The 12544-nt window shown below is 49.8% G+C and overlaps 1 protein-coding gene across 1 annotated transcript in view; it reads right to left on the reverse strand.

Moving 5' to 3' along the window:
- Positions 1–11058, reverse strand: part of BSN (bassoon presynaptic cytomatrix protein) — a 44350-nt gene extending 33292 nt beyond the window's left edge. The window contains exon 1 of the mRNA XM_045530230.1: positions 10664–11058. The gene's annotated coding sequence lies outside the window, so the exon portion shown is untranslated. The remainder of the gene's footprint in view (positions 1–10663) is intronic.
- Positions 11059–12544: the final 1486 nt, after the last annotated feature.

Genomic DNA, 12544 nt, shown 5'->3' on the forward strand with positions numbered 1-12544 from the left:
CACAGGGAGAGAGACGATGGCTGTGCACCCCCAGTCTGCCTGCCCACCCAGGCTGGATGAACATGGCCGGTCCTGTGGCAGACTCCCCTGGCCTTGGGACTGGCAGCAGTTATACCCTTCCTTACCTGTACACTGTGATGCCTCCTTGTCAGGAGGCTGAGCCCTGAAGGTCCCCTGTGGCTCCTAGGCACCCTCCAAGCTGGCTGCCCACCAGAATCAGAGGGATTGGCCTTTTACCACTGTGACAGGAAACCTCTCTTAGGGTCTGTCCATGAACCTGACCTGGCACATGGCCAGGAGATGGGCAGGCTACCAATCACAAGCCTCATGTTCCAGAAGCCAGAGGTAGAACTGGGCGGATATCCCAGGGCTACCCTAAGGTGGATGGCTCTTTATCGAGCTGACCCTTGCCAGCAAGGAAGCCTACCCTACCATCTCCAAGGGCCAGCGGGGACCTCCGTGGAAGCCCATGCACCCTGGCCAGTGGGAGCTTGGGTAGCAGTAAGGATGAGAAGACTCAATGTGGCATGCAGGGTCAAGAGGTGATTTGGGAGGTGGAGGAAGCAGAAGCTACAGGCAAATGGCTTCATAGGGAGGCACTGCTCACTCTTCCAAGGGACTGCTGGGGATCTGGAAAGGCAAGGCCCGTGGGCTCTGTGGCTCTGAGAGGACTGCGTCCCTGAGAGAGTCTTTCCCAGCTGCTCTCTTACTCAAACTGTTCAATGTGAAGAAGGGCAGCTAAGGCAGCACTGCCCATCAAGAATCCAGAGGCCTGAGGACCAGGGTGGGACCTTATGGGCAACAAGCTGAATGGGCAGACATGATCTGTCTGCAATGGCCACTCCCTGCTGCTCCCTCCACTGGACTCTGGTGCAAGGAGCGCAATGAGGGCAGTTCTGGAAAGAGCTTCTACATCTTCCCTGCAGGCACGCTGGTCACACTGAGACCTATCTCCCTCTGTCTCCACCCCAGAAAGTGGGATCCAGCCTTGCTTGCCATATCTGGCCCCAGAGGCTGCTCCTGGGGTGGAGCCTGCTTCACTGTCACCCCGATGGCTGTCAGGAAGCTTTGAGGGTCCCCAGCAGTAACACGTTCTCATCCCACTCCCCTCCCCCAACCCCACCAGCAAGGAAGAAGGAGGGTTGCAGACGTCACTTAGCCTCTTTCCTGTGGAGAGCAGCGGCCTGCCTCTGAGCCCCAGCCCTCCCTGGGAGAGCAGACATTCAGTGTGTCAGATCACTCAGCATTGACATCATGCCTGATGCTGCATTCATGCTTTCCATTTTGGTACAAGTTGAAACATCACAGAAACAGCTCATAAAGGAGCCCTCCCTGCTGATGCCAAAGGCAGAGGTTCCTGGGAGGGCCCCACTGGCTGGCGTGACTACATGCCTTTCTGGGCTATGAGTCACTGGCCAGGTCTCCACAGGATGAACATATCCCCCTGTAACCCCGGGACAAGAAGGGTAGACCAGAGGAGGGAGTCAGGACTGGCCTGGGCCCTCACACTGCCACAGCAATGGACACGTCACCTGCCCCATCCAGCACTGCGGTCCATGTCTGCTAACGGTCTGCTTTACCTGTTAGCTGGCTGACCTCAGGCTTAGGGAGCAGGCACCATGGGGTCCCAGAGGAAAGAGGCACTTTGACCCAGAGCTGGACCAGCCAGGCATGGCCCACAGGGGAGGCCTGTGCCAATCTGTCATGTCAGAGCCCTGAGGGAGGCCTTGGGAACCTGCTCAGCATCTGCAGCCAGGATTTGAGGAGTGGAGGCTGAACCTAATCGCTCCTTGGAGCTGGAAGGCCTCACCGGCCTGGAGCTCCACAAAAGGGAGAGAACCCATCTCCTTGCTGATCCCTGGGCACATCTGCCTCTCCACCACCCAATGTCCCTCAACTCCTCCCACACTGCTCTGGATGGCCTCCCTATCCATTGTGCCCTGTGATACACCCTGTCCATGAGCAGCCAACTCCTCTACCCTCCTCCACACACTCCTCTTGGCCCCTAGTTTCTCTTCCCAGGAGAAGTCATGCTCCCTAGCCTCACCCTCTCTTTAAAATCCCAGCGACCCTCAGGGCTCATCCCTTGGGTTCCCCACTCTTCTCCCCTCCAGGCTTCTGTTGCCTTCCAGGCCCCATCAGTCCTTGACCCTTGCCTCCTAGGCTCCCACCAAATGACACCCACAGTCAATGCAGATGGCCGGCAACCCCCATGGGACTGACCCCTGGCACCTACTCAAAGCTCACTGCCTGGAATATTTAAGCTTGGTACATTTCATTATATGTAAATTTTACCTAAAAAGAAAACTCAAATAAATACTGAGCTCTAGTTAATGATATGTTTGCTGAAGTGTTTAGTGGGAAGTATACTGATCTCTGCAACATACTTTGAATTTCAACAAAAGATAAGATGGATGGATAGACGGATAGAGGGACAGATGGACAGAAGGATGGATGTGTGATAAAGCCAGGAGTAATGGGTTAATTATATAAATCCAGGTGATTAGATTTGTGAGTGTTCCTTGTATAATTCTTTCAACTTTTCTGTAGGCTTGAAAATATTCATAATATGATGTTGGGGGAAAAAAGGTTGTCCATCTGGTTCTTCCATGTTGCTCCCCACAGCAAGGCATCGAGGGCTCCTCTGATGGGCTCCCAGCAGTTGGCTCCCCACCACCACCCAAGACACTCTCCTCTCCTGGACACCTTCCCTTGCTGGCCTTTCTGCTTTTCTCTGCTATCCTTTCCAGCCACCTTTACTGGGTTCTTTTCAGTGTTGGGGAGCCCAGATCTTGGTACTTCTTCTCTCTGCCCACATCTCTTCCTATGGCACTTTAAATGTCACTATATATTTGTGAATTTCAAACAAAGGTCTCCATCCCAACCTGTATGCTGCGTGCCAGAGTCTTGGATTTGTCAGGCTCCTTCAACTTGATATGGCCCAAATAGAAAAATTCTCTAACTCCATCCCCTATCCTCCATGTTCAATTCATTTCCCAAACCTATCTGTTTAGCCACGAAAATATACTAGGAATCTGTCACAGCTCTCCATAGCCATCACCACCACTCCCCCAGCCCCAGCCTCTCCAGCCCCTCTGGCTCCCAGTGCCACCTATGGGCTATTCACAGAGCAGCTGGGGAGTGGGGGGTGTATGTATGTGTGTATATGTGTGTGTGTGTTGTTGTTGTTGTTTTAGTATACACACATCTAGTATGCATGCAGGTTAAAATAAATATAACATGAAATTTGTCATTTTAAGCATTTTAAGTATATAATGCAGTGGTATTAATTAAATTCATAATGTGAAACCATCACCACCATCTATTTCCAGAGGGTTTTAAAGTTTTTATTACTTTTTTGTTGTGGTAAAATATATATAACACAAAGTTTACTATTTTAACCGTCTTTAAGTATACAGTTCAGTAGTATTAAATACATTCATAATGTTGTGCAACCGTCAGCACCATCCATCTCCAGAACTGTTTCCATCTTGTAAAACTGAAACTCTGTACCTGTGAAACAGTAACTCTCCATTCCACTCTTCCCCCAGCTCCTGGCAATCACTATGCTACTTCCTGCCTCTATGATTTTGATTATTCTAACTACCTCATATAAATAGAATCATACAGTATTTGTCTTTTTGCAACTGGCTTATTTTACTTAGCATGATGTCCTTAAGGTGCATCCATGTTGTAGTATGTATCAGATTTTCCTTCCTTTTTAAGGCTGAATAATATTCCATTGTGTACATATAGCACATTTTGCTTATCCATTCATTTGTTGATGGGTAGTTGGGTTGCTTCCACATTATATCTATTGTGAATAATGCTGCTATGAACATGAGTGTATAAATATCTCTTCAATTCTTTTGGGTATATACCCAGAAGTGGAATGGCTGGATCATATGGTAATTCTATTTATAATTTTTTGAGAAATCATCCTACTGTTTTCCACAGTGGCTGTATCATTTTACATTCCCATTCCTACCAACAATGCACAAGGGTTCCAATTTCTTCACATTCTTGCTAACATTTGTTTTTTGTTTGTTTCTTTGGAGACAGGGTCTTGCTCTGTCATCCTGGGCCAGAGTACAGTGGTATGATCATAGCTCACTGCAACCTCAAACTCCTGGGCTCAAGTGATTCTCCTGCCTCAGCCTCCCAAGGAGCTGGGACTACAGATGTGTGCCACCATGCCCATTTAATTTTTCTATTTTAAGTAGAGATGGGCTCTCACTCTTGCTCAGGCTGGTCTTGAACTCCTGACCTCAACTGATCCTACCATCTCAGCCTCCCAGAGTGCAATGATTACAGGCGTGAGCCACCTCACCTGGCCAACATTTGTTATTTTCTGTTTTTTTTTTTTTTTTTAAATAGCCATCCTAATGGGTATGAGGTAGTAACTCACTGGAGTTTCAATTTGCATCTCTCTAATGATTAGTGATGTTGAGTATTTTTCATGTGCTTATTGGCCATTTGTATATCTTCTTTGGAGAAATGTCTCAAGTCATTTGCCCATTTTTGAATCAGGTTATTTGATTTTTGTTGCTGAGTTGTAGGACTTCTCTGTATATTCTGGATATCACTTCCTTATCAGATTATGATTTGCCAATTTTTCTCTCTTTCTGTGGGTTGCCTTTTTACTCTGTTGATAGTACCTTTTGATGTACAAAATTTAAAAATTTTTATTAATTCTAATTTGTCTATTTTTTTTGCTGCCTGTGCCTTTGGTGTCATATCCAAGAAATCATTGTCAAATCCAATGTCATAAAACTTTTCCCCTATGTTTTCTTCTAAGTGTTTTATAGTTTTAGCTCTTACATTTAGATCTTTGATCCATTTTCAGCTAATTTTGTACATGGTATAAAGTGAGGGTCGAATTTCATGCTTTTGCATGTGGATATCCAGTTTTCCCAGCACCACTGGTTGAAAAGACTGCCTTTTCTCCATTGTATGGGCTTGACACCCTTGTCAAATCATGTGACCATATACGTAAGGGTTTATTTCTGGGTTCTCTATTCTATTCCACTGGTCTGTATGTCTGTTTCATGCCAGTACTACACTGTTTGGATTAATGTAGCCTTGTAGAGAGTTTTGAAATTAAGAAGTATGAGTTCTTCAGCTTTGTTCTCTTTTTCAATATTGTTTTGGCTATCTGGGGGGGGTCCCTTGAGATTCCATCAGAAGGGTGTTTTTACATGTACATCTGTCCTTCCTACTTCCACCTTCTTAAACCCTTGAGAGTACACCTGGAGACTCCAGCAGGGCCCCAACAGACCCAGCAGGACCTGTACACCCTCTGGTCCTAGCGATGGAATGCCAGCCACACTGGACCTGGCTTGCTCCTGGGTTCTCACATAGACCAAGCATGTCCCCTCAGGTCTCCCCTTTTTCCACCTGTCTCCTATCTGGCTCCAGTCCAACACTCTACAGCCTGATGCCCCATCATCAGAGAAGCCCCCAACAATCATGCCCACCTTTCTCCTAGTCCTTCTGAGCTCTGGCCCCACGTGTGACTCTGTGTTTGCTTGTGTGGTTCCTGGTCTGCCTCCTGCACTGACCTAAAGGCTCCACAGTGCTGAGCAGCATGTCTGCTTTGCTCTGCCTGTTTCTCTAGTGTCTAGGACAATTCCCAGCTTATCATAAGGACTCAAAAACCATTTGTGGAGGGAGGGAAAGATGGGAAGAAGGGAGAGGGCCACCCTCCGACTGAGTGGGATGAGCAGCCCTGTCCAGGCCAAAGTCTGGGCAAAATAAAGAACAGGAACAGCAAGACCAACAGGTTACCAGCCAGCAACTGGTTGCTTTACCAAGATTTCCTATTCTCTGCTTCTTCCTGCCTCTGGCTCTTTCTCCACCACATCCCTTTCCTGCCTCTCCCCTCTTGTGCCTTCTTCCCCTTCTTCCCACCCCCACTTTATTTATGTATTTCTCTCTTTCTCTCCCTCTCTATTTTTTTGCAATTTTTAAAATTTTTATATTATATACATATTTCTTGAGACAGGGTCTTGTTCTGTTGCCCAGGCTAGAGTGCAGTGGCATCATTATAGCTCACAGCAACCTCAAATTCCTGGGCTCAAGTGATCCTCCTGCCTCAGCCTCCTGAGTAGCTGGGACTATAGGCATACACCACCATGCCTGCCTAATTTTTAAAAAAAATTTTTGTAGAGATGGAGTCTATGTTGTTTAGCCTGGTCTTGAACACCTGGGCTCAAGTGATCCTCCTACTTTGGCCTCCCAAAGTGCTGGGATTACAGGTATGAACCACCATGCCCAGCCCTACTTATTTCTCTTTTTCCCTACCATTTTTACTCCATTCTCTTTTCATTCTGTTTCCTGTACACTCACATATGAAAATAAGTGTTTTAGGGATAAAATTTCATATTTTCTGTTCTAAATTAATTTTATATTCATTCTTAGCTAACCTTATAGCCCTCTTTCCTAGCTAAAAGGTAGAGTTCCATATCTGATGGCTCCAACACAGTTGTCTCTTCCTCGTGTCTCCACTGGCTCTGGCCTCCAGCCTGTAGTGGTCCAAGTGAGTAGGCCAAAGGTCCTGTCTCCTGGGAATATGGTCCATCTGGCGGCATGTACTAGCAGCAGGGCTGGCTGCCCCAGGGCTGACTTAAGTTTGGATGGCATTTCTCTACTGACTTGGAGATTGTTTAGGTCAAAGTGGCTACCCTAAAGCAAACTGTCCAAAGACTAGACATGGGCTGGGTGAAAGGCCTCCTGAAGGGCCTGCCACCTGGAGATCCACTTCCACTTTTTTTGGAGGTGGGGAACGGAAGGCTGGGCACATGTGCAGACACCTCCTCCTGAGCCCAGTATGTAGGAGGATGCCTTTGCCTCTCCTCAGTGCACTGCCGGTCCCATGTCCTGACACCTGTTCCTCATTCCTCTCTGGCCCAGGCAGCAATGTGGCCAGGAAAGAGCAGAGAGAAAGGGACAAGGCTGCTGGCAGCAGCGGAGGAATCTGTGCTGAACTCACAGCACCACCCCCGGGCCATCTGGTGCCCTGGCCCTTGCCGGAAAGGAGTGGGATGCAGGCAGCAGAAGGAGAGACTCGTACCCACTGCGTCGTCTCCCTCCCTTCTCCATGCCACCCACCCTGGATAACTGCCTGGGCCTAAGGCTTGCCATCGGGTAGAAATGAGGGGTGCAGTGGGGTAAACATCTTTGGCCTGGTTTCAGCAAAGTTCAGACCTTGGAACAGGTGAGGGAAGACCATGCTCACTCTTCTGTAGTTTTCTTTTTTGTTGGGCGGCAGGGGACCCGGGGCTGGGGGGGGGCGGTGTGAAGAGAGTCTTACTCTCTTGCCTGGGCTACAGTGCAGTGGTATCATCATAGCTCACAGCAACCTCAAACTCCCGGGCTCAAGTGATCCTCCTGACTCAGCCTTCCAAGTAGCTGGGACTACAGGCACGTACTACCATGCCCAGCTAATTTTTTAAAAAATTTTTCTGTAGAGATGGGGTCTTGCTATGTGTAGTTTTCTTAGAGAGGCTTAGAAGTGATTCTAACTAGAGGAAGGAGAGTGGGAGGCAGAGGGAGTGTCTGGATCTGATAGGCTGGGGATAGGGTAGCAGCCGTGCTGCTCCCCACTGGGGCAGAGGGTGTGCCTCCTCACTTTAGGTGGTGCTCTAGGAGCACTCAGCTGATGGTACTGGAAGCATGGGCGTGCAGGCAGCCCTGCCTCTGCACTGCACTCACTCCGGGGATGCTGCTCTGAGGGCGAGGACAGGCTCGCATCTGGAGGAGTTCCAGGCTAGGAAGTGCTGCTGGGGCTGCTCTAAGTAGAGCGGTGGGGGGGGGGGGGGATGAGAGGCTGGCAGAAGCAGGCTGTGTTGGCCCCAGCCACTGCTCACTTCCCTAGCAGCTAACTCCCATCTCCACTGCCCACCCCAACAGTGCCTTTCTTCCTCTACCCAGCTGGCTCATGCCCACGCCTAGACTCCTACCCACAGCTACCAGAATAGAGGCCTGACGAGGGCAACAAAGGCCTCCCTTCTGGTGCAGAATGGGGCAGCAGGCCCAAATATAAGCCACTGAAAAGTGGAAAGATGGACTAACAGCCTGAGCAGGCAGAGACATCAGCAAAGCCACTAAGGCGAGTGCCTGGACTCCTACTTCTCCTTTAGAGAAATCTGATGTTCAGGAAGTTTAAGGCACTTGCCCAAAAACCTACATCTAGGGAAAGAAGAGAAGAACCGTCTTCCTGCCTTCTCCCCATCACTATGGCCTGAATGCTAACACTTCTAGCCTTCCAGTGACAGTGCAGTGCATTGTCAGAGGAAGCATCTCAGAACCAGCCCCTTGCACGTACCCAGAAACTCAGGCCAGGCAGGAGCTCAGCCCAGAGACACCAGGGTGATCCTAGAGACAGCCTTCTTGGCTGATGTAACATCAAGTTAGAGGTGGCCAGAACAGATGTGGTCTGACCAGGACACATCTAACAGAAGGTGTGTGAGCAAAACCTGAAGATTTGTTTTCTCATCATGTGGAAGCAAGACCAGAGAAGTGAATCTGCTTTTACCAAAGTGACAAAGAGCAATTGTACTACCTTGAGAATTGTACTTTGCTACCCCTTAGGAAAATATGCAGAGGGTTATTTTTCCTTGACAAAAACACCACTGAAAGCCAACTCTGGGGAAGCAAAGGTTCTGCCTAGAGACCCCAACAGAAAATGGCATTCCCCATGTGTGCACTTGGAGAATGGACTAGGTCAGCATTTCCCAAGCTGGGTGCCATGGAACAGCAGCTCCTGACATGTGCTGTGGAAGCAACTCTGGGAAAGGCTGCCAACTACAGCCCTGTCTTGGGGCTCCGCAATGCCCCTTAGGATGCTGAAAACCCTGAGACATCCCACAGCAAAGAACCATTTCATTTGTCTGGCCCAGCATTTGCTTGAAGTACTTGGCCAAGGCCCGCCCACAAAACCTGCCGTAGGTTTGAAACCCTCTTTCCTCCTGGCCCTGTGCCTCGGCTTCCTCTCAGCACAATGAGGCAGATGGACCGAGTATGTCCAAGGTCCTCCTACTCTGCTGTTTTTCCAAGCACAGCCAAAGGCTAGCTCCCTTCCCACCGCACTGAAGGTCTAGGCCTGATGGAGCAGAGATGGGCCACCATGTGTGGCTCTTCCTCAATCCCTGCCCACCTCAACCAAAGCTGTGCAGGTGCTGGAGCTCAAGTGAGCAACTTGAGGGAGCTGGAACCCAGTGGGGTGAGGCCAGCACAATAAAGGGATGTCCCACAGCATTGTGGGCCACCTGCCAAGCCTCCCTGCTCCTGTGAGACCAGGTGCTTTTGGCTTTTCACTGGCAGAAACACACAGGTGAGCTTCCCTGGACTTAATCGCACTGTTCTAAATACTGAACAGCAAACACTTACCTAACTGATCAGTGCGCGATGGGCCTGTTTCTAATCACAGATGCAATAATCACGAGCATGCACGCCTCCTCAGGAAGCCCCCACACTCCAGGAGCAACTCCAAAGGCACTGAGTCATCTCCCCACACCGACAGCTCCTTCCTCAGAATCTCACACTTACCTCTCACAAACCACACATCCCACACCCACAGCACCTCATGGCATATATAGACCCTGACCTGAGAACAGTTATTCTCACTCATCCCCCTCCCACATGGTCCAAATGGCTCCAGCTGCTGCTAATCCCAGAAGCAGCCATGCCCGCGCCTGCAGTCAGCCACTCTCCATCCTGTCCAAGGTCAGAGCCTTGTGGGGAGAACCAGAGGCTTCTGTGAGTTACTGCGAAGGAGCAGAAGGAAGTCAGCAAACCTACTCAGTTCATTTCAAAGGGATGGCTCCAGCTCAGCCAATACATTGGAGCACCCAGCCTCTAAGTCACCAATGAGAGCCTCTCTGGGCTTAGTTAGGCATCCCACAGCAACTCAAAACATCCTGAACAAAACTGGGATGGGGCTATGGACTCAGAGTCTTCTGGGGACAAAAAAGAGACCAAACTCATGGAAATGGTCCTACAGTGGCCTCTTGGTGAGTGTAGGACACTGTCACCCTTTGTGAACGCTTAGCTCGATACTGGGCCTCTACTTTACCCCAGGGTCATTTCTCTGGGAATGAGTGGCTGCTCTGCCACCTCAGGGCCCCAGCTAACTGGAACTGAAGCCCAGAGGAGGAGCTTTCCAGAGCCCAGCTGGAAGGCAGTTTCCTGCCTCCCATAACGGCTTGCTCCCCTGGCCAGCATCCCCACTGCAGGGCCCACTGTCAAGGTAAGAGGCAGGCCTAGGGCCAGGGAAATGTGCCTCCCTTTGGGCCCTCCAGCTGTTTATGGCTCTCTCCAAATGAGCATCTATTGGGAAAATTGTCCATAACTTTGTCTTTAGTCTTCTCCAAGGCCATTCTTTCAGACCAAACTTGAACCAAGTAAGAAAGCATCTTCTACTCTGGGACTCTGCCCAGGATTTCTGGGGATGCAGGAATCCCTCAGGAGATCTGGGCCCAAGCCTCCTGTTCTCTGCTGCCATGTTGTAGAGCCAGGACACACATCCCCCAGGAGGACACAGATGCTGATGGCCAAGGGAAATGACCAGGAAAAGAGAGTTGGTGAAAGAGAGGAAGGGAACCAGGGGAGGCATGGCAAGGAGGTGGCAGGTAAGTGGGGAGCCGGCGCAGAGGGTGGTTACCTGGGTGAGATGAGGGTTGGGGTTGAACCCACACTGGTTGCAGACCTTGTTGTGACACTGGGTGCAGGTGTTGAAGTTTGGCTGGCTGGGAGTCGATGTGAGGTCTGAGGTCTTGCATATGGGACACAGGGTACTGCTGGGAAGGGGGGCGATCTGAGGGACGGAGTAGGGTGATGTGGGAGTGCTGCTTCTGTCCGGTGACACCGAGGGGGACCTCCCTGATCTCTGTGTCCTGCTGTCTACCTGCAGCGTCCTGCGGGGACCATCAGCCTCCTGGACTGCTGGGCCCTGTGCCCTCGTCTCCCGGGGGCTCTCACGGCCAGGAGCAGTAGCAGAAGCCTGCTTCGGGGTTGGGGAAGCTGCTCTCTGGCTACCGGGGGGCTCCTTCGTGTCCAGTCTCCGGGAAATGCTGAAATGACATTAAAAATGACTGTATTAGAGACAAATCTTAGAGAAGCAGCCTGCAGAGGTCTCTAGCAAGCTGAGCAACCCCACCAAGCCCCATCACCACCCTTCTTTTCCCACCCAGTGGCAGCATCATAGCCACCATTTGCTATGCCCTGTGCTGAGCCCTGATAAGAATCTCCCACTTGAATCCTTGGCACCAGGACATGTGACAGGATATGAGTATCCCCTCTTACATCCTGATAAAGTACAGATTCCGATTTAGTAGGTCTGAGGTGGGATCTGCATTTTTAAGAAGCTCCAAAGTGAGCTAATACTCTGGTTTGCAGACCACACTTTCAGTACCAAAGCTCTAAACTTATACATTAGAAACACCTAGGGTGAAGCTGGGCATGGTGGCACACGCCTGTAGTCCCAGCTACTCAGGAGGCTGAAGCAGGAGGATCACTTTAGCTCAGGAGTTCAAGACTGCAGTCAGCTATGATCATGCCACTGCACTCCAGCCTAGATAACAGAGAAAGACCAAGAAAGAAAGAAAGAGAGAGAGAAAGAGAGCAAGAGGAGAGAGAGAGAAAGAGAGCAAGAAAGAGCAAGAGAGAAAGAGAGAAAGAAAGAAGAAGGAAGGAAGGAAGGAAGGAAGGGAGGGAGGGAGGAAGGAGGGAAGGAGCGAGGGAGGGAGGGAGAGAGGGAAGGAGCGAGGGAGGGAGGGAAGGAAGGAAGAAAGAATGAAAAAAAGGAAAGAAAAGAAATACCTACAGTGATTTTAAAAATTCCGACTCTAAGACTGCACTCCAGACAAATTACATCAGAAACTGTGGGCAAAGAACCCTGGCATTAGTATTTTTTCCTCCCTGGGAGATTCCAACATGTAGTCCAAGTTCAGAGATACTGCCCTGGCAGGTCTGTTACATCCTGGTTTGTCCCCTTCGGATGCTGAACCCAGACACTCAGGAATGGAGGGGAACCCCAATGAGTAGTTGATTGCATCTCCACCAGGGGTCTGCCTGTACACAAAGGAATATTCCTTCTGGTGGCTCTCCAAGCAGCCTGAGGGCAGACCAAATCTCTGAGGATGGGACGAAGTGTTACTTTTTCTTTGGAGCTGGAATTCTAGGATCCAGCCCTTGAGAAACCACTGAGTGAGATCCAATGTGCCTAACCCCCACCTCCATCCCAACATGGCTGCAGAGGAGTCAGCAGAGTAGGGTAGTTGGATAAGATAGAAGGCAAACCAGCAGGCTAAAATCTAATCCCCTTATATTCCTTCTCCTTTGACCCAATTTAAATTCATTTCTGCCAATTTTCCTCTTTTCCAATTTGAAAGCACAAAAAGCCAAAGATAATGCCTTATATTGTTTTCCTGAAATTCTATCCTTGCTTTAGTCTGTATTCATTTGGGTGGATGCTGGCACACAGGAGGCAGGGCAGAGTTGCTGAGAGCCCCTGCAGAGACCCAACCATGGCTGCCTGTGGAGG

The sequence above is a fragment of the Lemur catta genome, chromosome 18, assembly GCF_020740605.2.
Source record: "Lemur catta isolate mLemCat1 chromosome 18, mLemCat1.pri, whole genome shotgun sequence".
Classification (NCBI taxonomy): Eukaryota; Metazoa; Chordata; class Mammalia; order Primates; family Lemuridae; genus Lemur; species Lemur catta.